Here is a 26,464-nt window from a genome sequence, read left to right on the forward strand (position 1 = left end):
AGGATTTTTCTCACACATTTTCCTTGTGCTCTGGCATCCCACATCTAAAGGAATTTTAAACACGCTATCGAAGGCTTTTCATCAGAAGAATACACGTCTGATGAGATACCTGGCAGTGCGTTCTGTTCAATGCTACTAAAAAGAGGTGGTTGACAAGTTGAATATGGAAGACAAAAGAGAAGGTGGCTGGGAGCAGCAATTTTACAGGGTCATAGAGTGCTTCCTCTAATTTGTTATTAGATATTTTCATCTAGGTAACTGTGCTTTTAAACACCATTCCTTGGCATTTATAGACCAGGTCGAGAGAGACAGATAGGGATGTGCCACTGGTTCAGCCACTTTTCTTTCTTTTCCTTTTGGAACAAATAACCATTGGAACATGATTTATAAGTTTTCAGTGATACCAGATTCGGCCAATGTCACCTGGGTCAGGATCAAGTGGACAGACAGACTGCCAAGAAACAAGTCTCGAGCTGGTACAAGCCACAACAGCTTCAGGGAGGGGTGGAAGGACATCAAGATTTTGGCACTTGATCCAACAAGGTCTCTTAATAAACCAAGGGATTTTTTTAGACTCTCCTGAGCATGGGTGCAGAAGACTTTTTTTTTTTTTTTTTTTTTTTAAACCAAGCACAGGATATGCTTTGTCTCTGGGTAGATATAATACAGTTATAACTGAAAATGTGTTCAAAAAACGGGTAGATGTGGCACTCTGGGACATGGTTTAGTCTAGTCTACCCTTGATTGGCTTAGAGTAGACTTGGTAGTGTAGGTTAATGGTTGGACTGGATGATCTTAAAGGTCTTTTCCAACCTAAACGATTCTATGATTCTATGATTCTATTCTATAAAATTGTAGCTAGCTGTTCAGTTAGGTCATTTCAGCCTTTCGGCTGTATGAGACTCAATGCCAAAAGTGTATCAGTACTTGCTAAATGAGCTTAATAAATACAGATACACACCATCGGGTTAAAAAAAAAAGATAAATAATCCTAATACAAAACATTTAGAGCCAGACTGTTGATAACGTCATTCAGACTGAGTGATATCTTAATTCACACGTTCTCCCTTTATCTGTACTGTTTGACACAATTTAATCAATCAGCCTACAGAAATTCCATCCTAATATTATGTTGGCGCTTGCCAATTACTAAGTGGCCACTAACGTCAGCCTCCTTCAGAGCGTTGAGTGAAAACTTACAAAAACATTGGCAAAGTAACAGTTCGGAGGACGACTGTTCCACAGAGCAACACGGAACAATCTGCATGGCTGGCCCAAAGCAGCTGCTCTGTAGATTGAGACAAAAATGCCTCTTCTATATTGGATGAATTCTTGGCTCGTACAATGTGAAGTCTACAGCATGGAACGGCTATCTAACTGTTGCTGAAACAACGCCAACACACATGTATTACCACGGACGACACTAGGCCACCCAATCTGAGCAGTTACCAGCTTAACTCGGAGAAGCCAAACAGCGTGTTTAGGACGGCTGCAGTGCACAAGAATCGTTCCCCGTTTGTGGCCATCTTTCTTGATTTTATCACAAGAACTTTGCGGTACTCGGTATTCACCTTGGATTCATGGCCTCCGGAGGCATGCGATTACATCTGGTATCTTTCCTTGGATGAAATAAGCTTTAAAATACGATCCGTTTTTCATATAGACTTTGAAACCAAAAGACAAAGGAAACTAAAAACCAAACTCTCCGAACTGACAGTATCGGCAGCATTCATGCGTGCCATTTTGTGCAGGCACTAATCGGGGGGCTGGGAGAAGAGGCTTTCAGTTTTGGCTAGCGCCTGTCTTAAGAGCTGTCCATTTGTGAAACTGCAATTTATTTTCAGTTATTTCAGTGAACAAGCTTTCATAAAGTGTATTGGTTTTTTAGGATATTTAACTAACTAATAATCAGGGATGTTACAAGCAATCAAACAGATAAATACATTTCTTCAACAATTTATCACTTGGATTAATGCTCAGCTGCTTTGAAATATTTGCATGACTCTCCAGGTTTCATCTTTTACTCAAATCCTGCACCAAGCTGCACCCTTTCTGAAATGTGGTGTTTTAGCTTCAGCTTCAAGTTTTCCATCTTTCCCAGAATAAGCTCACAGAGAGCAAACCAGTGAAGAGACCAGCAGTGAAGCTGCTGGGAACTCTGCAACTGAAAGACTCCAATTCCCCAACTGAATTGTAAACAACCGTAACACAAAGCAGACATTAATTTATTGGCGCACCGTAAACCTCTGGCTAATTTATCAGCCCAGGCACTGTGCTGTGCAGAAAGCACTTGGAAGGGAAGAGCCGGAGGGAGGTCGCTGCCCGAGCTGCAGCTCATTTCCAGCGCGCAGTCCGAGGCTCTGCCCAGCCACCAGCTCCGAGCAACGCTCATCAGATGCTCTCAAAGGCAGCCCCATGTCTGCCTTCCCCAGCCAAATGTGACAAACAACAAGCATTAATACAGATTTGAAAAGCCTCATAACCAATCTATTAGTTCAACAACTTCACGACACTTAATTAGACTGTAAATTGTTTTCTCCTGCATCTGCAGACCTGAGCCATCACCATTACTCCTCTCAGGCAGGAGAAAATCCACTCATTCAAATCTGCATCGGCACCTTTGTTGGGAGCACTTACGGGCACCTGAGTGCTTTCTGTCGGTTTTGCAGGCATGGCACTGCTTTAATTCCTTCAGTTTCTGAAAATCACGATCAAAATATGTCCCTCAGGGATGACGGGTATTTTGCCGTTTCAAACCAGACACGCGAGGGGAGGAGGGCATCGCGATACTGCGCAGAGGAGCAGGGACTGAGCCTTCAGGCACCACGTTCTCCCGAATGCTTCCCCCGCAACCCCCACCCAGCTCCACGGCTCCAACAGCAGCATCTTGGCAACACAGGCCAGCCAGGCTCCTTGCCGTACCTCATCTGAGAGCCTGCAAGCCTTCAGTACCATTTCTTCAGAGTCCTCCAGCTACCAAAATTTGAGCAAGCCTCCCACCACAGCCACTGCGATTGGTAGGGGAAGCCATTCCCGGTGCTCCTGGGGTTCCTGTGCGTTCCGCAGTAAGCAGCGAGAGCCCTGTCCCCTCAACTCCCGGACAGGCTCACCGAGGTTGGAGCTGTTCTCATCAACATTTCACTTAAGCAACAAAATTCTTAATACAATACCATTAATATAGCCTAAGGACTGTAAGACAGTCAATTGCCTCAAAAATATTAAATCTATACAGGCATGGGGGGGAAAGACAGCAGCAAATGGACAGGCTGCTAAAAGAATTTTCCTGACCTGAAGATGCCAAGACCATCTGCTTCACTTCAACTTCTGCTCTCCTGTCCTTTCTGCTACACCAGCGCAATCGAGTGACTTGCCAGATTCTCTCTTAGACAAGTCTATTGTAAAGGGGACATTTTTGTGATTAGAAAAGCTGCAAACTTAGCGTTCTCTTAACCCAGCAAGTCTTTTTCTCAGGACAAAGACAAGTGCCTGTTTCCCAGCTTTGGGAAAAACTTGCTTCTCTCTTTTGATGAAAAAAAGTGTTTTCCGTGACCCTCAGAGGTTGCATGGCTAAAAGCAGCTATTTTTACTCAATCAAGTAGCACGACGGGTTCCCACTGTGGAGAAAAGAGAACTAGGGAAGTTCAAATGGCATCTACAGCCGCCTCAAGCAGGCGCGCAGAGGGGACCAGCAGGAACCCCCGCGCTGGTTTGTGCCTCCGCTCCTCCGAAGGTGAAGGGCAAAGGCAGAAAGGAGGCTGTGCCGGGCTGCCGCGCAGAGCGTCCTCTCCACAGTCCCAGCCCAACGGCATCAGCTAGCATTGCTCAAATCTTCAAGCGCAGAAAAGTAGAAAGATTAATACAACTTTTTCAGCTGATGAATATGATCATGACTTCTCAACAGAAAAGTCAGATCCATGACTTCTTAAAAGTACAGAATATACTTTTTTTTCTCCCTAACCTATAGAGTTGCTTTGGACTTAGCTCATTAAGACACAAAGAACACATTACCATTTAGGAGCCCAGATGGAAGAGTTTTGATACTCCCAAATCTGTTTCTACATCATTGTCATGGATTAAAAAAAAAAAAAAATTGAAGTTATTCATATTTGTAAATATATTCAATTGAAGGTAATTTTCTTTTTAGAACGGCGGTGTATCTTGGATAGCCTGGAAGATGACAAAAAGAAATGCATACATTTTTGACCTGGGGTTTAATTTTATGTATTTAACCACAATTTGCTGGCTTACAACACTAGTTGGGATAGAGCAAATATTGCATTTTAAAACTTTATGGAACTAATTTATAGTGTAGGGCAGGCACAGACTTGATCTCCTGGCAGCAAAATTTTATGTTTCCATTTCAGCAATACTGCCTAACACAATAATATCAGGCCAGCAAATCTTAAATATAAGTTAAGCTAACATGATCCATTGCCTTATAAAGCAAGAGTACCCTGTGGAGTCATGCTGAATATGCCAAGTGATTTTTCAAAATTTAATCATCCTAAATGTCAGATAAAGGTGCTTTTGCTGTCATTCTTTAAAACCAGGAAAAAAATCTGAGTGTGCCTTCAAGTTATACAGAAAACTGTTCAAAAATAGCTATGTTAAAATATCAATCTGCTGTTTGCTAAACGTAAGGAAGGAAATATTGAAGTGTTTTATTGCAAAATAAAGAATTGAATATTTTTCCAATAAAGATCACCAGTTTTCATATCAATATAGATATTACAGTTTCCTTCCAAGATCAATTTATCTTTCGATGTTGCCTCTACAGTAGATGTTGTACAATGACAGCAATGACATTCTGATAAAAAATTTTAGTACGCTTCAAATCAAACTTTTGCTGACTTTAACCATTGAGTTGATCAACCAAACAAGTTGGAACATTTCATAAGCGTGCTCTTTACCAAGCCCACTCATGGAAGGGGACTGATACAAAGACTGTTCACTGGAAGGTTGCACAAGGATACAGGAGATCACAGGATCAAGCTCCATGTGGCTGAGTAGCAAGGAGGAGTTGAATTATACTGATGAATTTGGGTTATTGTAAAATAAATTATAACAGATATTTTAAAAGCCTCCCCTAAAGGACAACTTATTTGGGGGGTGGGAGTGTGCGAGGTAGGGGTGTGTTTCCCAATTATTTTTTACAGTTTCACCTTTAGAAAGGCTGAATCTCATTATACAAAATTACGTAAATAACCAGCATAGCATAACCATTGACACTTGAACATCTCAGAAAAAAAAAAAAGAGAAAGAAATGTTACAGCTAGGTAAATGATTAAATTAACAACTTGTTTAGACTCTGAAGAATAGACACGGTCTATGAAGTGTGGATGGTGTGTATGGATTTCAACCCACCCATTCTCCCTCCCATTTGTACTAACGTCATATATAAAATAATTCTCCACATTTATGGTTTGTATGCTACCACATGGATCAAACTGCTTTTTAAAGTGTCATATGTCCTGCAACACACATGATTTGATTTTAGAAGGATGTCAGGCTTGCAGTAAGCTTAGAGCTATACCCTGATCTTTTAAAATCTGTAACCTTACCTGGCGATTTACACACATAAGTGAAATGTTCACACTGAGACACGGTCAATGCAGGCAGTGCTCCTATAAATAAGGCTGCGACGGAAAGCCACAGCAGACATCAGGATTGCTGTAAGCTGTTTAGCACACACTACCTGGCATTCAGGAGCAATAGAATGTTTAAAAAAAACCCGCAAACAAACAAAACCCCAAAATCACCCAAACTAAAACAAAAAACCACACACACCAGGAGACAACCTCCCCAAAAACAAACACATAAAAACCCCAACAAACGCTTCAGGGAACAGAGACAGTGCCCAAATCCTGAAAGGTGCTGAGAGCACCGATCACTCTGCATGTTGCAATGCAAGTTAAAGAGGTGCCAAGAACACTGAAGAAGGATATTCCTGGAAATTATCAGTACAAAACCCACTTAAATTAAATTCTAGGAAGAGACAAATAACTTTTTGTACTTTGAGAACACCAAAACCAAACACAAGTCTGACCACTGTCACCAGTCTGAAGTCAGACCTGTGAAACAGACTGGCGCAGTCATTGCAAAGACTTTGTTTTTGTGAGCAATGAATCTGACCCATATCACTAAACCTGTAGAAAAAATGCAGTAGAAGCATGATACCCACGCCTCTTGTGAATGAATGTCCCATCTTCATCTTACTTACCAGTTAAAAAACAAAACAAAAAATTTTTTTTTGTCCATTTGCCAATTCTGTTTTGCTTTTGTTCATGATCTTTGCAACCCACTGCTATCAAATATAGATACGGTACTGCCAGGACCCCTGCGACAGAGAGCATGAAAGCCTTCACTGGGTCGTAAAAATGCACTTTTCTCCCCACACAAACGGTTTCCTGTGTGCGTGATGCAGCCGTTCTTTCTAGGCATAAGGCTTATCATTTTTATAGCAAATCAGTGGTTATTTAAATCTTTTTTAAATATATTTTATCCTTTGCCTCAAGTGACATAAACGATGCTCCTGACAAGGCCTAAAGTAGGGCTATAAACACCTGAAGACGAACATCTCTTGTCAATGAAACTCAACCACAAGAGGCCTCCAGCGAGCAACTAATGAAACCGCTGCCACTACTCATCACCCTGCGCTCGATGGCTGTGAGAAAGACGCAAAAGGCAGCTCTAGAAACTCGGTGTTACACACTCCAGACAATCTTTCACTCATCTTGAAAGAAGAGAGTCTCCAAGCTGTCAAATGAACAGCAGCAGGAGTAGCCGTTTAATCATATTTACTATTTCCCATCACTTCAGCTAAGCAGCGAGTGGTGCCTTCGAAGCATCCCGCTCCCACGCTATTACCTCGACAGCTCCAAGCAATGCATCCGAGAAATGGCACAGCCTAGCGTAAAGAGCCGAGGAGATGTATAGTTTCTACTCTATATATTTCAGATACTTTGCCTACTTAATCAAATTGCTTTAATAATGTGGTCTGTATACAACAAATACTGCCCAAAACCTGACTTCACTCTTTCTTAAGTGTAACGCTGCAGGTATGTTTTAACCTGGTAATTCAAACTTTGTTTGACTGGGACGTGTCCTGGTACTGCAAGGACATTAAGAAAATTATTTCAGCATCTTAATGAAACATAGGATAGTTATTTCTGTATTTTCTTTAGCAAAAATATGCAAAGGTATACAATTGTTATGTTATAAAAGTCACTATCTTTTTGATAATTCACCAAGGGAATATAAAAGTCCAGAGGATGAAAAAAATCAAGCGACAGACACTTAGAGACCATCAGCTGTCAGAATGAGCATTTTACTCTGCATGGGGAAAAGAATTTGTGCTTGACTGCATTTTCTACTAAACCTACAAATTACTTGTCAGTTTATCTTTTTAAAAATTACATTCTTAATTTACTTTGCTGCAGCTACACCACTTCTAATATGAATTTACTTGTCCTAATCATTTGTGTCCATATAGCTTATCATCTCCATCAATTATATTTTTGTTCCGTTGAAACGCCTCTCATTTTAAGACAAGAGAAATCAGAAACATAAAATGGATTAAATACACGTGTATTACACAACCGCATCTCAGTCATACTGACTTAAGATTTCCAACGTCACGATTCTATTATTTAGTGTTTTGTTCACATTTGGCCAGTCAGTCCATGCTACTCGTTTGGTTTTGGTGACCACCAGGCTCTGATCCACAAGTTTCTCATTCTTGTTTGATTACTGTAAGGTAACACATGTGCTCATAAGGTAGCCAGCCCATGCAATTACTATTTGTAAGGAAAACACTCCTACCAGCCACAAACAAAATCAGCTCCCAGCTGCCCAACAATGGGTTTAAAAGCATTAATAAAAAAAAAAAGAGCAGTCTCAATTTAGATACGAATGATGGCACGAGTGAGCAAGATCAAATAATTTTGACAGGTAAATAAATTTTTACCAATATATACTGGTGATAGAATATGAAATATTTCTGAAAAAATATTTATATTATTAACTCCTCCTGCCTCCTGAGATAGAAAGAATAGGAAATATTTCTGACCAAAAAAAAAAAAAAATTAACTCCTCCTGAGTTTACCAGGCCTTTGCCTTAAGTTTTGCAATACAAGTCTATGAGCTAAGCAACAGGACACTGAATAAATAATACTGAACAAGACTGCAAATGAATGTCAGCCATTTAGACCCAACCAAGTAAAAGGAAAGCTGAGACCCTCTAAAGATGGACCACAAAAGTGCAGGACGAAAACACTCTAGAAATGCAAGAAAGAGAAAACAATTATTAAAAAAATGGAAACAATCACATACGTGTATTCTCTTTTGAGGGCAGAAAGGATATAAAGTATGATTATGTTTCAGATTTGTTAAGAAGCACAGCATAAATTAACAGTGATGCTGGAGCAGAAATTCAAAACAAGGCAAAAAGTTAGTGATGACCGGCAAGAACTCGCCCCACACACACAAAAAACAACACACATGTTAAGTACTTCCTTTACCTTTAAACATAAAACAAACTTATGTTTTCAAGAGGCTAGTGAGAGGGTCTTAAAAGACAGACAAAAATTAAATAAAATAAACAAATGGGAGTGACATGTAGCAGAAAGAATAAGGCTTGCCTCATATTTTGATCTGTAATGTAAGGAAGATCTAGAGCTAAGAAATAGTTAGAAAACCTCTAAAGGTTCACAAAAGCAGCTACGACTTGAAGTTTTGCTTATATTAAGAACACACAGTTTTCCTTAAACCATGGTATAAAACTTAATTGCTAGAAATTTCATTTTTCTTGGCCCAAAGGACCTATTCATATGACAAGTCAATCAGCTTCCCTGATTGATGCAATCTGCAGCTCAAAGCCAGGGAGAATCATCCCCTCTGGGCTAGGTGATCACATTCTCAGCTACTTCATCAAGAAACCTCAAATACCCCAGGGCCTTCCAGTTTATAAACCATGCGGAATTCTTAGCCAGGTAACCTTCTGGCATTTCTTACAGATTAATCAGTGGAATGAAGTCTGTGGTGCCAGGACATAGCTTCACCTGGGACAAATTCCTACAACATTGCAACCAGTGCTTTAGACAAACAACTAATGCACTTTTGAAAAAAATTATTTTTAAGTACGTAGTACTGTTATTGCTGTAAAGGAGAATATAAGTAAAAATTTGTATTATTTTGGATTGGTGGTTTGTTTGTTTGGTTTTTTTTTCCTTAAAGCCAAGTAACAAGCCAAGTCAGCAAACAAACTACAAGTAATAGAAGACAGCGGGGTTGTAGTCTCCCTCCTTGCAGGTATCCAAAAGCTGTGCTCATGGTCCTCCCTGAGCATGGGGTTAAACAAGGTGACCTCCAGATATCCCTTCCAACCTCAACCATTCTGTGATTCTGTGAAAATGTATTATGGAGGACTTTAGAAATTATTGTGTGTAGTTTCTCAGTTCTTAGTTTTATCAGGCTCCGCTTCAGTGACACAACATATGAGTAAAATACTTTTTCTTTCATCACGGAATCCTCATACCTCTTTGTAACTGAATTTCTAACTGGTGGACTCCAAAGAAGGTAATAATCCAAGAATAAACTCAGAGCTGCTGAGACTATATTCCTTCATTTCTTTCTGATTTGAGTTTTAGGTAAATGCAATATAGTAGAATCACGTTGCTCTCTGGTCTCTACCATATTGCACTCATCTGCATGACCCTTTTAGCACTGATTCTGTACCATAAACTATTCCAGGAACTTCCCTGAATTTTCTCTACGCTCCTCAAGACAAAGCTTTCCTCAGCCGTCGGACCAGAGAGACCCCGGGCCGAAGGAGACCGAACAGCAGGTTCTGAACAGCTACGCTCAGCCTGCTGCCCCTCCAGCGGGCACCGGTCCTACAGAAACAAGGAGGAGTCTGGGCCCAGATAAATATCTATCTAAATATCTCTCTCAGTGCTGTTCTTTTCCTTAGGTTTGTACCAATATGCTTATTGGAAACAAGAGACCGCCTTCCCATTAAGAAGTAACCTTTTCCTAAATACTGATGTATTCTCCCCCACACACACTTTTTTTAAATGTTTTTATAAAGATTCATATTTTTCATCTTAAAAAGAACGTTTTTTTCAATGAACAATTACTGTAAAGGATCTCTCTCAACATTTTTTGGTTGAAATAAAGAAAAACATTTTTGGTTTTGACTACTTCCACTGTCTTTCTCCACATCACTGGTAAATACAACAGACAATATTTGGCACATTTTGAAGGATTCAGTCCAGAAAGTCAAGAGAAGACACAAAAGTGAAAGTCCTCACACATTAGGCAGCCTGTTCAGGACCATCTTTTGTGAAGGTTTAAAGTAAGCATCTCAACCTCCTGTATTTAAATAACTTCCTAAATAGATTTAACTTGATTCTCCCCCTGCTAGCCCCTAAAGTGCTTTTGAAAGCTCTCAGGGGTGGGAAGTAAAGTAATGGCCCAAAATCATATAAAGAGAATTTCAAGTGTTAGAGGCAACTCAAAACTCAAATAAGAATTCCAAGGCAAATGTAGCACCCCAGGATAGAATTGTCAGTAAAGAATACAGTACCAATGTCTGTAATGGCCAAGAAAGGAGGTATTAACAAGGGTCTGGGTAGAGTTTGAACGTTCTCCTCTAGGCATCTGGTACTGAACATGTCAGAAAGACAGGTTCCCCAAACTTCGCGTGATATTAGGGAATTGCAATAGAGTTTTACCTTCAGCTTTCCTCTACTAGAGATGTGTTTCATTCACAGAACTGCTGAAAAATTGTTGCTTTTGTTTTCATTATTTCAGAAAGAGAGGTATTTTAGAAAAATTGTGAAATCATATTCACATTAGATGTTAGTCTATGATAGACCAAAAATCTATCTTCCCCAGAAGACATGCTTTTGTCATAATAAAGAACTATGTAGCTATTACAAAGGGAATGCCTCATATGTGTGTTGATAAACTGGAATATATGGGATTTTACATCCTGTGGAAGGCACTGCAATATTCCTTTTTGGCAATATATTTATTTTGACAGCCATTTGCTCCATGGTTCAGCAAATAATCTGGGTACAGTCTCTGGTATTATCATCTGGCCTGTTAAGCAGATGTAATATTAAGCACTGCAGGAGACTGCCAAATTGGCAATCATTATAAGTAAATCTCATAATGGAAATTAATTCTCTAGAAGTCTATTAATTTGTATTAAATGCCAGTGTGTATATATTGTATCATACTACAAAAATGTATGTAACACAGAAGGAGCATATCTAACGCCTTCTTCCCCCTCTCAAATCTTCCCAGGGTTGGGAAAAAAAGGAAGAGAAAAAAGCAAAGAAAGTTGGAGTAGACCCTGAAGATGACACACTTTTTGTATCAGCTTTGTGTCCTTCTCTCTAGTTTTGCCATAGCAACTAAGCTAAATCTTCCTCACTTGGCATCATTAGCTTAATGATTTGGCTGTAGAGAAAAGAAATTGTGATTTGAGAGGGTTTTGAAGGCATGTGATTCACCTTCAGATCGGAATCCGCAGTGAAATTCTTAGCTTGGGGTTAGTATAACCATCTCTGGCACGCAGCGGGCATGCTGCTTTCCGGCACCACGTCCAGGCTGGCCCACCTCCACACTCCGAATTCCAGTGCTCTGCTAGGCTCTCTGCACTTTTACAGTCAGCAGACTGCCGGTAGAAGAAATAAAGGCTTAAGCTTGTCCTTCCACCCAGGCTCGCGTGCCTGCCGCGCTAGGAACAAGCTCCTGCGCCCGGCCGGGATGGCAGTGCTGGAAGCAGTGCAGGGGCTCATCTCGGGCTTGGGTGGCTGCGGTCGGACACTCGCCACAGGGCATGGAGCAGACAAATCCAGAAAGACTTATAACGGGAGCTGTCACAAGCCCAGTTTTCTTCTCCTGCTAGGATCCTTTTTCCCTTCCAGCAGCGGATATATTCTGCCAGAGCAGCTGTAAAGGCTGGACAAGGGTTTCTCAAGGCAGAGCAACGCAAAGCCTACTACTTGGACCGCTGAGTACCACTCTGAATTTAGCCTTGGTGATTAAACCAGATAAAGGCTGCTATCCAATTTTACTCATTTCCTGCCCTAGATTGGATTGAAAGTCAGGGCAGCTTTGTCTCAACTTCTAGCTAAATTCCAATACTTTCAATAAATTCTGTCCACAAACAAATATTTTAAGCATAACATGCCAAACGTCTTATATAGATCAAAACAATTTCCCCTGAGAATAGCTGTTCTTCATTCACCCAGAAAAAAAAAAAAAAAAGAGCAAGATTATTTGTTAAAGGATGATTAAAAAGGAACATTATATTAACCAAAATAAACAGAAACCTCGTATTTAATTCAAAATAGCTATGATTTCTGACAACATCAATAACACTAAGTGCAGCTTTAAACTATTCAATAAAAATTATGCTGGTTTTAGAGAGCGGTATTTGAGAGAGGAAAGCTACATACTAAACAATAAGATTACACCATTTACACAAATAACTTCTGCATTTCTGTCATCATAGAAATAATGTCATGCATCAATGCGTATAAGCCATAAAAGCAGGATGATGAAGCGGTCCTAATAACAGAAGACAAGACTAACTTGTTAGCCATCTATTGGCAATTTTATCTCAAACAGCCCATTTCACATTCTGACTTCTGTCTACATTTCCATTAATGAATATCATATTCACTACAAGACAGAGCTGCAGCTTCTTGCAAGGGCAAGAATTACCTACAAAAATGTCGCTTGTTTATATGAAGCACATCATCCATTTTCAAATAAAAAATTGTGGAAATACCAGCAATTTTTTATACTTCCAAGATAAAACTTCACAACTTTTCACTTTCAAATAGCATTTTAATGTTAACTTTATAAAAATTAAAGGGTTAAAATTAATTCTTTTCAGTCAAGTATTTCTAAATTTTTTTCCCCAAGTGGTATTACTCAAAGTGCCTCAAAAAAAAAAACCTGTTTCAAATTGATTAATATCTCTTAATTTCTTCTCACTTCCCTTTTGTTTCAGCAGTCAAGCAAAAACATCCATCCTTTGCCCTGTTCTGCTCTGCTACCCTTCACATTTTTACGGTGCTCTCAGGAACCGCACACAGGACAGCATACCAACCACGGTTTGCCACACAGCGAACAGTTCGCATGTTTAAGTGGGCAGGGTCTTGGATTGCTCCCTGCTTCACGGAGGTCACTGACCCACAGCCGAGGCTCTGCTGTGTGCTAACGTCCGCAGTAGCACTCCTTCTCCAAGGTATAAACTATGTGTAATTGCGAGTGTAGCTTTATCCAGAATGCAGTGAAGCATATACCAGATCATCAAGGGTTTTCAATGGAAGTCGTTCGCATTATTCTTGGTATTCAACCTTTCTGGCAAGTTTTGCCTTATTCTGTCCGTGTACACTGAGGTTCTGCAGATAGCTATGAGTACTTATGCCCTATATTCAAAATATTTTGACTTGCTATTTGATCCACCTGTCATGCCCAGATGATTTTACTGACAGGCTCATGCTCAATGATTCCAACAACACTGCTAAGCACTTTTTCCCCATCTCTATACTTGGTTGACTTTTTAGCATATGTATTGCGCTAGACTCCTTGGTTTTGCAGAGACCTGGCTTAAACTAAAGACCTGTCATTTCATCTTGCATGTTTTCAACACAAGGCTTCCTCCTTGTCATCCTAGGGCAACAGCTGATTAGTTGTATCTCACCCTGGGAAACAATAAGGATAGGAATTGGGAATATTTAGAATAACAATGTGAAATATTGCTTCTGTGCTTAACATGTATTGAGACTACTTCAAGGTTGGACAATGAATCTTCATGTTGTAATCTACTGCCATCAGTTTGTAAACTAGCTCTCCTCATCCCAAATTTTATAGCAATATAAAAAAACATTTTTGTTAATTAAATGTCTATAAAGAACAACATCCTTTTAATTTCACTGTTACTATTCAGAAAACAGCAACACAGCAAGATGTAATTTAAGCCAACAGTATTCCATAACGAGATATTTCATTTTTAAAAAGCCAGTCTCCATCATGGTGATAGCAAATGCAGCACCAGGAGTCCCATGAAAATCTTGAAAATATTTGCTCACAGGAAGTATGGTTTCACCTTTTTCTGCCTTTTCTTCGTTGTCCTTATTTTCTGCCTGACTTTATCCAATTCCTTAATCTCAGCTTTGAAAACGTGCATTATTTGCATCTTACATATATCATACAATGACAATTCACTCTTTTTAGTTCTTACCTCAACTCTTCCTCAGCTCAAATTATTTATTACAGTTCAGATTCAATTAGGCATTAAAAAGTTTAAAGTAGAAAACCCGTAACTTGCTTAGACCTGAATTCTAGCGCCTAATTCAGCTTTTTCTCACAAATATAGTAGCCATTAATCATCACACAAAGCACGTTTTTGCTCTCTCCAGGCAAAATGATTCTGTAGCACCATCTAGTGAGATGACATCACCATCTGTGATGGAATTTTCAACTCCCAATCAATATTAATTCGCGACTTCCAGCTTTGGAGAACATAACAGGTTTCGAGATAGTCATTTAAATCCAAACAACCAGTTCATGATATGCAGTAATGCAAGGTGTCATGGGAACCCTTTTTTGCAAGGCCTATCTTCTGTGCTCAGAATGGAACAGGTCCATTGCCCGTACAGAGATGGAAGAGTGCCTTGACCATCTCCTTCCCTTCTCCTCGAGATGTGTGTTTGGAAGACGCAGTAGTACCGGCTAGTTCTTCAGCAGTCCACTGAAGCAGCAGTGCTGTCGCCTCACTGGATGCAGCGATGACTGGTGTCATGGAGGAAGCAGAGGAGGAGCCTCCCAAATGTCTGCACAAAAGGCACGCACAATCTTGCCTGGCATGGCTAGTCCAAAAAGGTATGCTTACAAAAACCTTTGGAAGGCTGGTATTGCTTCCTGCGTTGCCACACAATTGCAGCACTCAGACTAAACTCAATAAAAATTCAGTTTAAGGTTGTTTATTGTAGATTTTACTCATGCAACTCTGTGCAGGTTTACAGTATAATTTAAAAAGCCACCTACAGGAATCTTAAATTTGCATACAGAATGAGTACATACAGTAATCAATTCCGGCCTCTTTCTTGCTGCAGGTTCTTGGCATTACTCATTACAAGCCATAGATGCATTCCAAGCTTCCTTCAATATCAAAGAATATAAAAGTGAATTGAACAAAGGCCTGAAAATTCCATCCTATTACTCTGAACAATTAAAGGACATGAGAAAGAGGGTCCAGGATTTGGTTAATGAGACCCTTCAGTTCCAGCAGTTTTCATCTATTAGCAACCTAACACACGGGGTCTACAAGGGAGCTGAAGAACAGTAAGTTCTTTAGCGCTTAAATCTGAAGAAGAATTTCTCCTGAACTCCTGTGGTGGTCAGCTTATTGCACAAAGTATGAAATTTGATTATCCTTCTCTTAGCTCGCGTAACTACAAAGTTTTGCCAATAGTCTGGAAATCTTATTTTAATGAAAGCCTGTTTGTTCCAATCACCTTCCAACTAAGCCAGTGAAAAGAAGACTTAGGCATGCGCTGATTTTTAGTTGCCTAGGATAGGCATAATAGGGATACATCTGTTTAGGGAGGACGTTTAGTAGAAAGGGTAAACAACATAAAACACTCCAAACATTTAAATGACTCTAATTAACCAGGAGCGAGTTCCTTGAGAGATCCACAAAAGGAAAACTGCTGGAACACACCAGGAGAACCCGTAGCGATGTGTCTTTCTCAGACTGCTTACCAACTAAGAGACAGATATCTGTGATGAACAGCAAAGTACGTATCGAATAGCTATCCTTGGAGATGCTCCTAACTCGACTGTCCCTGAGCAACCTGACCTAGCCTCAAACTTGGCCATACATCAAGCAGGGAGCCCACACCTGATGAACTCCAGCCTAACAAAAATGAGTACACACTGGTATTCTGTTTCCTCCTCCTCTTTCCCAATCCCAAAACATCAAAGCAGTGGGCCCTGGGAGAGGTAGAGTAACAGAAACAGGAAGAGATTATCATGAATGTAGAAATCAAAATATTATCAGAATTGATATCCATCTTTTATTTGAAAGCCAGATATGACTTCAGACTAAAGGAACATCACGCTTAAAGCAAACGCTCATGGTGGCAGGAAGCAGGCTGCGTGCTTCGTCTGAGTCATGTGGTTGTTCTCAGGGGACATAAGCTATCCAGTATAGAAATTTAAAGAATCCAGGCCACACCTCTCCTTTATATATTGTAATCAGTTCTTTAATCAAAAACTTATCCTACTATTGTATTCTCTACAGTGTATCACATAGAATCATAGAATGCTTTGGGTTGGAAGGGACCTTGAGAGATCATCGAGCCCAACCCCTGCAGTGAGCAGGTATTGAACCTGTGAGCTTGGTGTTATTAGCACCATGCTCTAACCAACTGAGCTAACCATACACACCTTTACTTCATTTTGCTTAGAAGCTGAGCACGCACACGCCTACTGGTCATTAAAAGAACCATCTGACCAACCCATGGTTACATTCACGTCGTGTTTGGATATTTTCTGCACTGCTGCTCATTCAAGACCACACGTGCCTAGTGTAAACCTCTGCTTTCTTTTTGACGGGTCTCTGACGCGCTGCTCATTAGTCTATTATCTGGCCGCTTATCAGTCGCGTTCTCAAGCTCCCTGCGCTCCCACTGCGCAGCTACAAAAACCACGATGGTATCTGCAGGCCTTGGGCTACGCGAGCGATGCAGCCTGCACAGCCCCCTCGCCCCATCAGCTCTGTATTGATTCATTACTAGTAAGAAGACCCAGTCAATAAAAGGCTCCACAGCATGCTACTTCCTTGCTGTATAATAAAGCCTAAACATTGCATGTCAGTAGGAACCTTTTCTAGGAAAATGAATAAAATATTCCTTATTCAAGAGGGAAAGGAGGATGTGAGTTGACATTTTGGAAGCAGCTAAGTTCTCTTCCTCCAATTTTTCTTCCACTTGTTTAAGAACAAGCAGCTCCTAGAAGGAGATTTGCCCCATACTTAATATTCCTCTCTTCATTTTCAGTATTTTATGCCATTCTTTCTATCTCACTGTATAGCATCACTCTCTGTTACAGCTGCACGTGTATCTGTACCCATCCAAATGTCTTAAATGTTTCCAGCGCAAAGGATTTGGCTACACTTCAATACAATAACAGGCTAATGTTTTCATGTCTTTGAAATGCTGGTCCATCCATTTACTTGAAATATTTGAAAAGAATGCGATAACATTTACATTTCTTTCTTCCTGTTATTATAGAGTTTTTAAGTTAATGTAACATCTAATTATTTTATTAGTGAAGCTAGACTCTGCTAGCACTGTGATGCTGAAAGTGATCTAGTAAAACACACAAACTGATAGTTAACTTGACATTAGACAACTCTTAGCCAGTGTAAATAGCCCCAGTGCTATTGTCTCCTCCCTCCCTGGAAAAAAACCAACCAACCAACCAAAAACAACCACAAAAAAGCAAAGTGCATCTTTTAGTTCATGTATACAGATTACAGTTAAATTAACATAGAATTTTATTGAAATTGTGTGGACACAGTAAATTAAAAAAAGCATACAAGGTGTTCCTATGTTTAATGTTCTAGAAGTTTTTCCGATATGGAAAGCAGAAATATAATCTATCGGTCCACTCTAAATAGCGAAGGGTTACTTTTTTGTACATATCCCTGAAAATAATAGCTAGAAGACTATAAAATGAAGAGAGATATGCACTAAAAGTTGGCATTAGGTATGGCGTGAAACTCTGATATGAAACTACTGCAATATTTCCTCCGGGAATATCCCCAAACTCTCTATGTAAACTCATTTTAGACAGAAGTATGCACATCTTGCTTCGTTTCCTAAAAGAAACGGGAATTCTTTCAAAAGTTGCATTTTACGATTCACACAGTAAGTAGTTTGGAAGTGACCCTGGGTTGCCAGTTGTTTATTATGAGCTCTGACTTCTATCAACTGCTAAAATGAAATTTATGTTTTCCTAGATGGCTCATAATTTTTTAAATGGAAAGAGCTGAAGCTTTGAAAGCAAGAGGCTGATAGCTGCTGGTATTCTTGAGCCATACCCTATACGACAGAATCTAATCAGGTCACACTTTCCCTGTCTATCCATGCTTTTAGTTTAGATGGCTGTTTGCTCTCCATTTTCCTTTCATGAACAGTAAGACAAGCCTAAGATATCTATTGAAAATTCAACACTGTGTTATTTTCAGATTTTAGCTAAGGCTGGAGTGACTAAGCACAGAAGATAAATGTTTTTGCCAAGCTCTGTCCTTAGTTTCAGATAGCCCAAGTTTTACCAGACGGTGCTTTAGGTTATTCCTTTTTTCAGAAACTTTGTTCAACCTTTAAGTGCTATAGGATGAAAACTAAATTTGAAATCAAATTTAGTATGTCCAAAAAGATCAAATTCCACCAGCGCATAAACCTTCTGGCTGAAGTTTTCATAATTACAACTTGCAAGCATTTAATTAGGTTTATTATAAAGCAGTCTAAAAGAAAATAAACAACCCTCAACAGTGCAGGGAGCATTGAGGAGGCAAAGAATTGGGTAAGGGCATATCAGAGTTATATATACAGTCACTCAGAGGCAAGTACAGGCCACCCAATTTATGGTTCCTCATATATATTCATTACTACATGATTCTGAAACACAGCACTGAAGATAAGTCAGTAAGCATCATGTATCTTAACTTCGGGAGATCAATAAAAAATGTTTTATTTAAAAAAACAAAAAAAAAATTCTTTTAGGCTTTAACAGCTGTACCCTGACCACCCAAAGCAAATGACGTTACAGCAACAGAGCACGGCGGCAAAGAAGGTCAGCCAGCCATGCTTACAGCACACGTCCCATCACTGCCAAATCAGCACTACTCCGAGTTTTTAAGATGCTGGATTCTGTCATTCGGAGCATGCTAAGCAGTTCCTTCCACCAAATCAGTGACACAACCACCACAACCCCAAATCAGCAATTTAAGCAACAGTGCAAAATCTAGATCTTTCTAAAAGATAGGCATTATTTTGGTGTTGTCTTCCAGTTCCTGCAGTCACCTTATCTGACACTAACGCCAACTATTTTGTGCTGGGGGAACAGGTTGGTCTTTTAAGCAACCTTTAGTACTTAATTCTATTAAAGACTAGTGCCTTAAGCTTCCCAAGTGGCTTTAAAACTCTCACATTTACTTTGAATGGGCTTACTTTTCATTATTGCTCTTTGAATGACCACAGAAGACTACTTGTCTAGATGAGACATATTGTTACCCTACCACATGAAGTATACACTTTACAAGAGACTTTCTCATTTGTATAAACATATGGATAGATAGTAGAGTAATACCTGGAAGTTTTCCAAATGGATACATTGGTTATTCCCTCAAAAAGCATGATTTTGGGTCAAAGGCTGGAAGGCTTTGCTCTCACTAGCGTACTTGCTGCTGTAACAAACAAGGACTGACTTGAGACAAATGCTTTGGCACCCCTCGGAAGCCCGAACACCAGCTAGTGAGAGCCCTTTAGAAAAGGGTCCCTGCCCATTGCCCCTGCTGGGACAAGTCTTTAGGAACAATTTAAGAGTAGTATCAAGATTTTTTTTACCTTAGGAAAGGAAAAAATGCTTGGTTCTGCCAAGTGCACAAATCTCCTGCAACAAGAGTTAGCTCAGTTGGTTAGAGCGTGGTGCTAAGAGCAGATGAGCGAGGGAAACAGCAGGGTATCATCAGCTATGTGGCAATCTCCTCATTTTCTTCTTGGAGGACAGCTGTGTGAGACCCCCCCAGAGCTGGCCACAAGGCCAGGTGTGGATCATGGGGCAGTCATCCTCCTCCCCAGCCACCCTCCTGCATACCTGCCCAAAACACCATCAGGCTCGCACCAAGAGCTGGGCTTAAAGCCCGGCCGCTCCCGAGCAGAGGAAGTTACTCAGTATTATACATCTATTACCAATAACTCACTAAGTGCCAAAATCAAACACAAAAAAATAACCAAAGCTGCCTGAGAGTGTGATCAGATAACTAGCTATGAAGGTATTTGAAATGCAACTGACTGCGTCCTGTATTGATAAAACAATTATCACCTTCTTCCAGTAATAACTCATGTGCAAAATTGATCATTGTAGAAAGTTCAGCATATTTTGCTCAAGAAAGTCCAAAAATAAAAACATGGATTGACAGAAAAAGGCAGTCTGGTCAGATACCTCACCAACTGCCAGAAGGAAAATTAACCTCAGGTATGATGCACATAAATTTCATGTGTTAAAGTCTAAAAATAAGGTGTCATTTCAGCAGCATCCCCTTTGAGAGAGTTACGACGACTATGTCACTTGTGCAGGGCCTAGAGATAATTGCTGTGCCCAAGGATAACCCCCACGTAACGGCAGGATTATCCAGCCCGCATGCAAAATGCCTTGCACGTGCCCAGACAAGGTCTGCGAGGACAGCAGAACGCCATTTACCTGCTCCACACCTCACCTGCGCCGGTGAAGGCTGCTCCACAAGGCCTACACCGTGTGAACCGATCCCAGCAATCGCAGGACACTCCGCTCCCTTTACTGGTTTTGGCTATTAACTACCCAAAAGCATCACAGCAAAACCCGGTGCCTCCGCCTTTCCATCCCAACAAGGACAATGATTCCATGACTCGTTCCATCCCATAAGGAAATGGAAGAGGAGCAACTAGCCGTTCACTTTTCCTCAGCTGTTCTAACATCACTGCTGGCATTGCTGCCGTCGCCATTCATTGTATCGCTGTCCAAATGTTTTAACCATCCTTACGATGAGATTTGAACCTGACAACCAGGTTTCTTCTTCCCCAGTGGAAAAGGAACCTGGGAAAATCTGTCCACAGAGAAAACAGCAAAGCCTAACTAGTAACAGTGGGACTTCCAATTCCTCATCGCTGTCTACAGAGTAATTTTGCTTTAAAAATTGAACTATATTTTTCAAAAAAATCTCAACTATCTGATGATACATGTGGAACTTATCATCAGGCTCAAGGCAGTGCCTAGCAACAAAGTGCTCAGAGTACAATAATCACTACTAGTATTTTGTAATAATTTCAGAAGAAAGAGCAAGAATCAAATGGATTTGATGCTTCAGTGCAGCGTCAAAACACTTGGGCACAGCAGTCAGGGACTCGGTTATATTTAAGTCCTATGCCATATATGATTTCCATACTAAGTCTCTAGTGCAGATTATCCTATCTGAAGTATTTTAGTAACATGACATTGACTTCACATGATCAGAAACACCCAAACCACCTCACGATCCATTTGGTAGCCCCGCTCCACCAAATTATTGTGCAAACATTCTTTCCCTGATCAGCATCATCTTCCTTTAAATGAACTCATTGTAATGCAGGATGTATTGCCTACGTAGTTGGTAACATATAGTATTGGGAAAATAATTGCTGCTTAAATGACATTCAAGTCCTGAAATTGAAATAGATGATATGAATAAAATGTCAATTAAATGTTGGTAATAAGAGACTTTATGTAATTTTCTTCCCAAAGGATCAGAAATCAACAGCCCCACTTAATGCAAGGTAAGTTTGGAAAAGAGAACCACCATAAAATCTAAGTAATCTGAAACACTTTGCATAGGAAAAATAATAAAGGGTGATTAGAATAAGTACAGATGAGAGAAAAATGATAGTCTGTAAAACTCAGGTACAAAGTTCAGTGCCTACAACATGTGCCATACCAAGTCAAGTCATTTGAGTCATTCCACTCATCTACATGAAGCAAGCTTTTCTGTCTCATTGAAATTACTGTAATAGCAATTCCCAAAGGGGTTCAACGACGAGGCCTTACTCTCTATATCTCAAGCTGTTGTGTTTTCAGTGGGTTTTGTGTTTGTTTCTTTTTTGATTTGGGGGGTGGGGTGGGTTTTTTTAATGATCACCATTATTTTTAAATTCCAGCCTCTGATTCTCCTCTATCCCACATCTGCACAGAACAGTTTCTGCTGACTACTTGATATTATTTATGTTCAGCCTGGTCAATTCTAGGCCGTTCCTGCTGCAGAGAAGTCACTGGAACTGCCAGATTCTCCACCCAGGATGTTAATCGACACATTTAAACACAGAAACAGTTCTTACCAATTGGGCAGTGCACGGCAGGAGCTGCCTGAGGGAGACTCTGGGGACTGTCCAATATTTTCATCTGGAAAGCTTCTGCATACATTAGTCAAATGCTCTGCTGTGAAGCTGGCTCTAAGTTGCGAGTCCACCACCCTATCAATGCAGAGAGCCATGGAACTGATTATTAGGCGCACACACGCAGAGCCCTGATACTCACCTACATCACAATCACAGCTATAGGGCAAATCTGAAATTCACCCTTATATAAGATTAAATAAAACAGATTTTGTCATATTTGACTCCCTGCAATTCCTTTGTAAAATTCAGATATTATTGCCCATCTCTTGGAAGTTCTTAAATACACTCCATTAACAGTACAATTCCGTGGTAGTAGTAATGCTGCACACACATCTATCTTAAAAGCAGTCATAATTTAGACATTAAGTTAGTGAATGTAGCCTTGAAAAAGCCTACCGTTCAACAGTTTTCCTGAGCATTTCACACCTTTCTTTTCTACTCAGAAAAGTTACACCCGTAAGCCCGAAGATTTTCAAGTCTCATCTGGGACTTTCAAGCATGACAGCACTAGAATCTACCGCAGCGTTTCTCCAAGGAGGCTTCTGCACATCCAAAAGCGCTGGACATGGCCAGAAAGCAGAAAAAGCACGCGACAGAGGCACTGCTTCATACAGTGCATCACTGAAATGTCAGTTCTTGGCTTTTGTTTTTAAAGTAGTAACACTTTATCTTTCTTCCTATTGAACTAATCTGTAAGAAAACTGTGGTTAGTAGCACTACAGCCACACTGGCTAAATCAGGTTCTAAGGAATGTTAGTTCGCAATGTTCACAATACAGAGATGCTACTTTATGCAAAACAGAAGGGCAAAAATCCTTTAGTGGCACAATTAAATCAGGACAGGATTGGGTGGGCAGGCTGGACAGGCTCCGCTGTCCCCAGTGAAAGAGCTGCCCAGCCCACCTCCTCTCTCCCCTCCTTTTCAAGGCAACTTCATCCAGATGCTTTGTTTTCCCTAGTGAAGTTTGAACCTAAACGCAAAGGTTTGATCAGGGCCCCGTTCAGCTGAGCTCTTCAGTCTCGTTCCAGGATCACTTGACCATGCAGCCCAGTGCCTTGCCAGATAAAAGTGGGCGTAAGTTTGAAGGAAACCGAATGGCGTGCTCCATAGTGACCGCTAGTGACAGTGAGAAAGACAAAGGGACGTACACCAAAGACCAACCCTCTCACATTGCTGAAGCAAGTGGAACGTTACAAAACAGACAAGTTACATGGGCAGAAGCCGTTGTTTACAGATTGCTTTACAAATTCCAAATGGCAACGGGTAAATGAGCTATCAACTCCTGTGACACCGCTGAAGTTAAACCAAATGCCACTCTGTTGAACGCTGTAGACAGTGTCTCTTATGTTTTGCTCTTGATCTTTAACTTAATGTTGCTGTCCTAGAGAAAAATTGTTGACCATCAGTAAAACAAAATGGGGGGGAACACCCAGTAAGTTGTCAATTAACTAAAGCCAATGTTTTCATGATCAGGTGTACAATGCACTGTCCAGAAATGAGTTTTCATTATGAATGTTTAACTTAAGTATCATCTATTACTTTAGAGCTAGGTAAGCTTTCTGTATTAATTGGAAACAAATACCCAGTGTGAAATGTCATTATTCACTTTTTATGCTCAGTTTGCTTACAGTTTCGTAAAAGCATAATTTGTTCCTATTATAAACTTACATACTCTTTAAATCATTCCCCTGCAGAGTCTTGAAACTGAGATACTGATGGATGTGCATTGGATACCTCCTCAAGCCTCCCAACCCTGTGTTTTTGCACACTGAGTTCTTCTCATCTTAGCTGCCTAATGATTTTAGAATATGTATAAAAAGCTCCACAATAACAACTTTGCCACATAAATATTTTGATTGCTATTTAAAAGAGGGAGGGATTTGTTTTTCTGTGTTCGTAATTACTGCATCACTTGACTTATTTTTCAAGCACCTACTTAACAAGGCCGAACTTAATTGAATTGCTCATTAGAAGACAGCTGAACTGCAAAATATAAGCATTTTTATTCTTTCATATCATACTGTTCATTTTCACACTTTATGTCTTGCGAACCATACCTGTTTTTACAAGGTTTTATGCTACAACTGCATGAACACTGCAAATTGCTTGTTATTCTAAATAAAGATTAAGATTTTTCAAGATTGCCTCATGGCAATGCAGGGGAATCAGACTTTTGTCAAACGAATACGACCTGCCCTCTGAAAAACCAGACAGCTTCAAGGTTTCCCCAGATTATCGCTGAGTTATATACTATTACTGAAGGTGAAGCGAAAGGAGAGAAATAAGAGTTCTTTTTAAATACTTCTACGAATATCTTGTATTTTAAAAGCAGAAAACTAATTCATATTAACTGTTCATGGTTTGCTCTCATATCAACTTCGGTATTTGCGTGAGTGTAAGTAAGATTAGAACATAAACCAATCTGAACAAACAATAATACGGATGGCAGTCTATCCAAACCTGAGCTCAGAGTGATCATGTAAACCATTTAGCCAGCATCCTTCACAGTATTACATAGTCTTACATATAGTACTGACAGTATAGAGATTACACGATTTAAAAAATAAATATCGAAATAAAGGGATCCAAGTAATTCCTTCCCATGTACCATTTGAGGTCAGCAGGTATGATGTCATTGGTTTTGTAGGAAGCGTTCTTCAAATTAATTCCTTCCGTCCAGCACCTACTCACTAGCTGATACACGCTCCCCCTCTGGTGTCTTTCTGTCAATTTAGTAATCCACGTGGGTGAAACAGCATTTAATTGTCTTCCCAGAAGAATGAAGTCTTCTGTTCAACTAATAGGGGTAGGAAAATTTGAAGTTCGACCAGCCAGGTCCATCAATGTTTAGAGATTTTTTTTTTTTCTTCCCTTTCTGTAGTCTCCAATTAGCTTACAGAAAGACACTCATGACAGTTTACCATGTTATTTAAGAAGAGGTAATTCTAATGTAGCTACAAGGAGAATGAAAAGAATCCAAGTTTAAGTAGTAATAGCTGGGAGTGGAAGACTCCATATGTGTATATATGTATTCATATTTATGTGTACACACACTCAAAGATACTACAAGTCTCTTGGGCAAGGAAATGTAAACAGCGCTACAAATTCTAGTTTTACATCTGCAACCACTTCCTAATGATGTCTCTCTCACCTAGAATAGTTTTGAGGGAAGCAGCTGGAAACCTCCGCAGCAAGCAGGCCTGGACAGACCTACGATCCCATTCAGAAAACTACGACGTCCTACATCTCGGGATAAAGATGTTCTGAGCTTTGAGATTTTGCTTTCCTTCTGTGTAAAATAAAGTGAGCTTTATGAAAGACATTGCTATAGGCAGCTGTCAAGGAAAAAAAAATGATTTGTTTTTTAATCTTTCCCATATCTTTCTTTTTTTAAGAGGAAATTAAGTGTACTACTTTTCAAAGTGAGTTTGGCCAGACAGCCTTACTGGAAATAAAAGGCAACACAGAGGATGTGAATAAGAGAATCACGCTCTGACTTCTATCTAAAATAAAACATTGATGTGATTATTGCAGTAAACATCTCTATAAAGGTCAATCTGGAAACCTGCAGAACCCAAACCTCTCCCAGACGTAGGTAGCTGGCATTCTTACTTGACTGTAGACCCAAATTTGAAATCTCAGCAATACATCATTGAGGCAGAAGAGATTGATTGTCACCTGATACAAGAGTAAAAATCTTGTTAAAACTCACAGCGTTAAACTAATGTTAAATGAGGCCAAAAAAACCCACCCAAACCCAAAACATCCTTTTGTGATTAAATGATGGAGGATAAAGTTTTTCCCATGACAGGATGTTTAAAAATAAAATCAGATTTAAAGTTGTCAAATTCACACAACTGTAACACTAACACATTGTGCTAAAATGCACTGTGGTCTAAAAAAAAAAAAAAAGCGTACACACATTGTGTGTTTTAGCAAAAAGCAAGCGCTTACAGATTAAAAAAAAAAAACAAAACAAAACCGTACTTCATAGTCTACAGCCTGAATGAGAGATCTATCAGTCAAGCTAGGTATTGCAGAATGGTGATCAGGGAGTTCCTAGATGATGACCTTTCAGAGAGGATGTCACTTCTTATGGAAGAGGAGGGAAACAATTGGGGGGGTGGGGAGAAAAGGCAGGGGGGGAGAGAGAAAGAGAAAAAGGAAAAATGGAATTAGAGTGATCCCTCTGGCTTATCTCATTCCAGACCAACTGCTTCTAAAATGAAAACTAACATTTGAGA

Source organism: Pelecanus crispus, chromosome 5, assembly GCF_030463565.1.
Source record: "Pelecanus crispus isolate bPelCri1 chromosome 5, bPelCri1.pri, whole genome shotgun sequence".
Classification (NCBI taxonomy): Eukaryota; Metazoa; Chordata; class Aves; order Pelecaniformes; family Pelecanidae; genus Pelecanus; species Pelecanus crispus.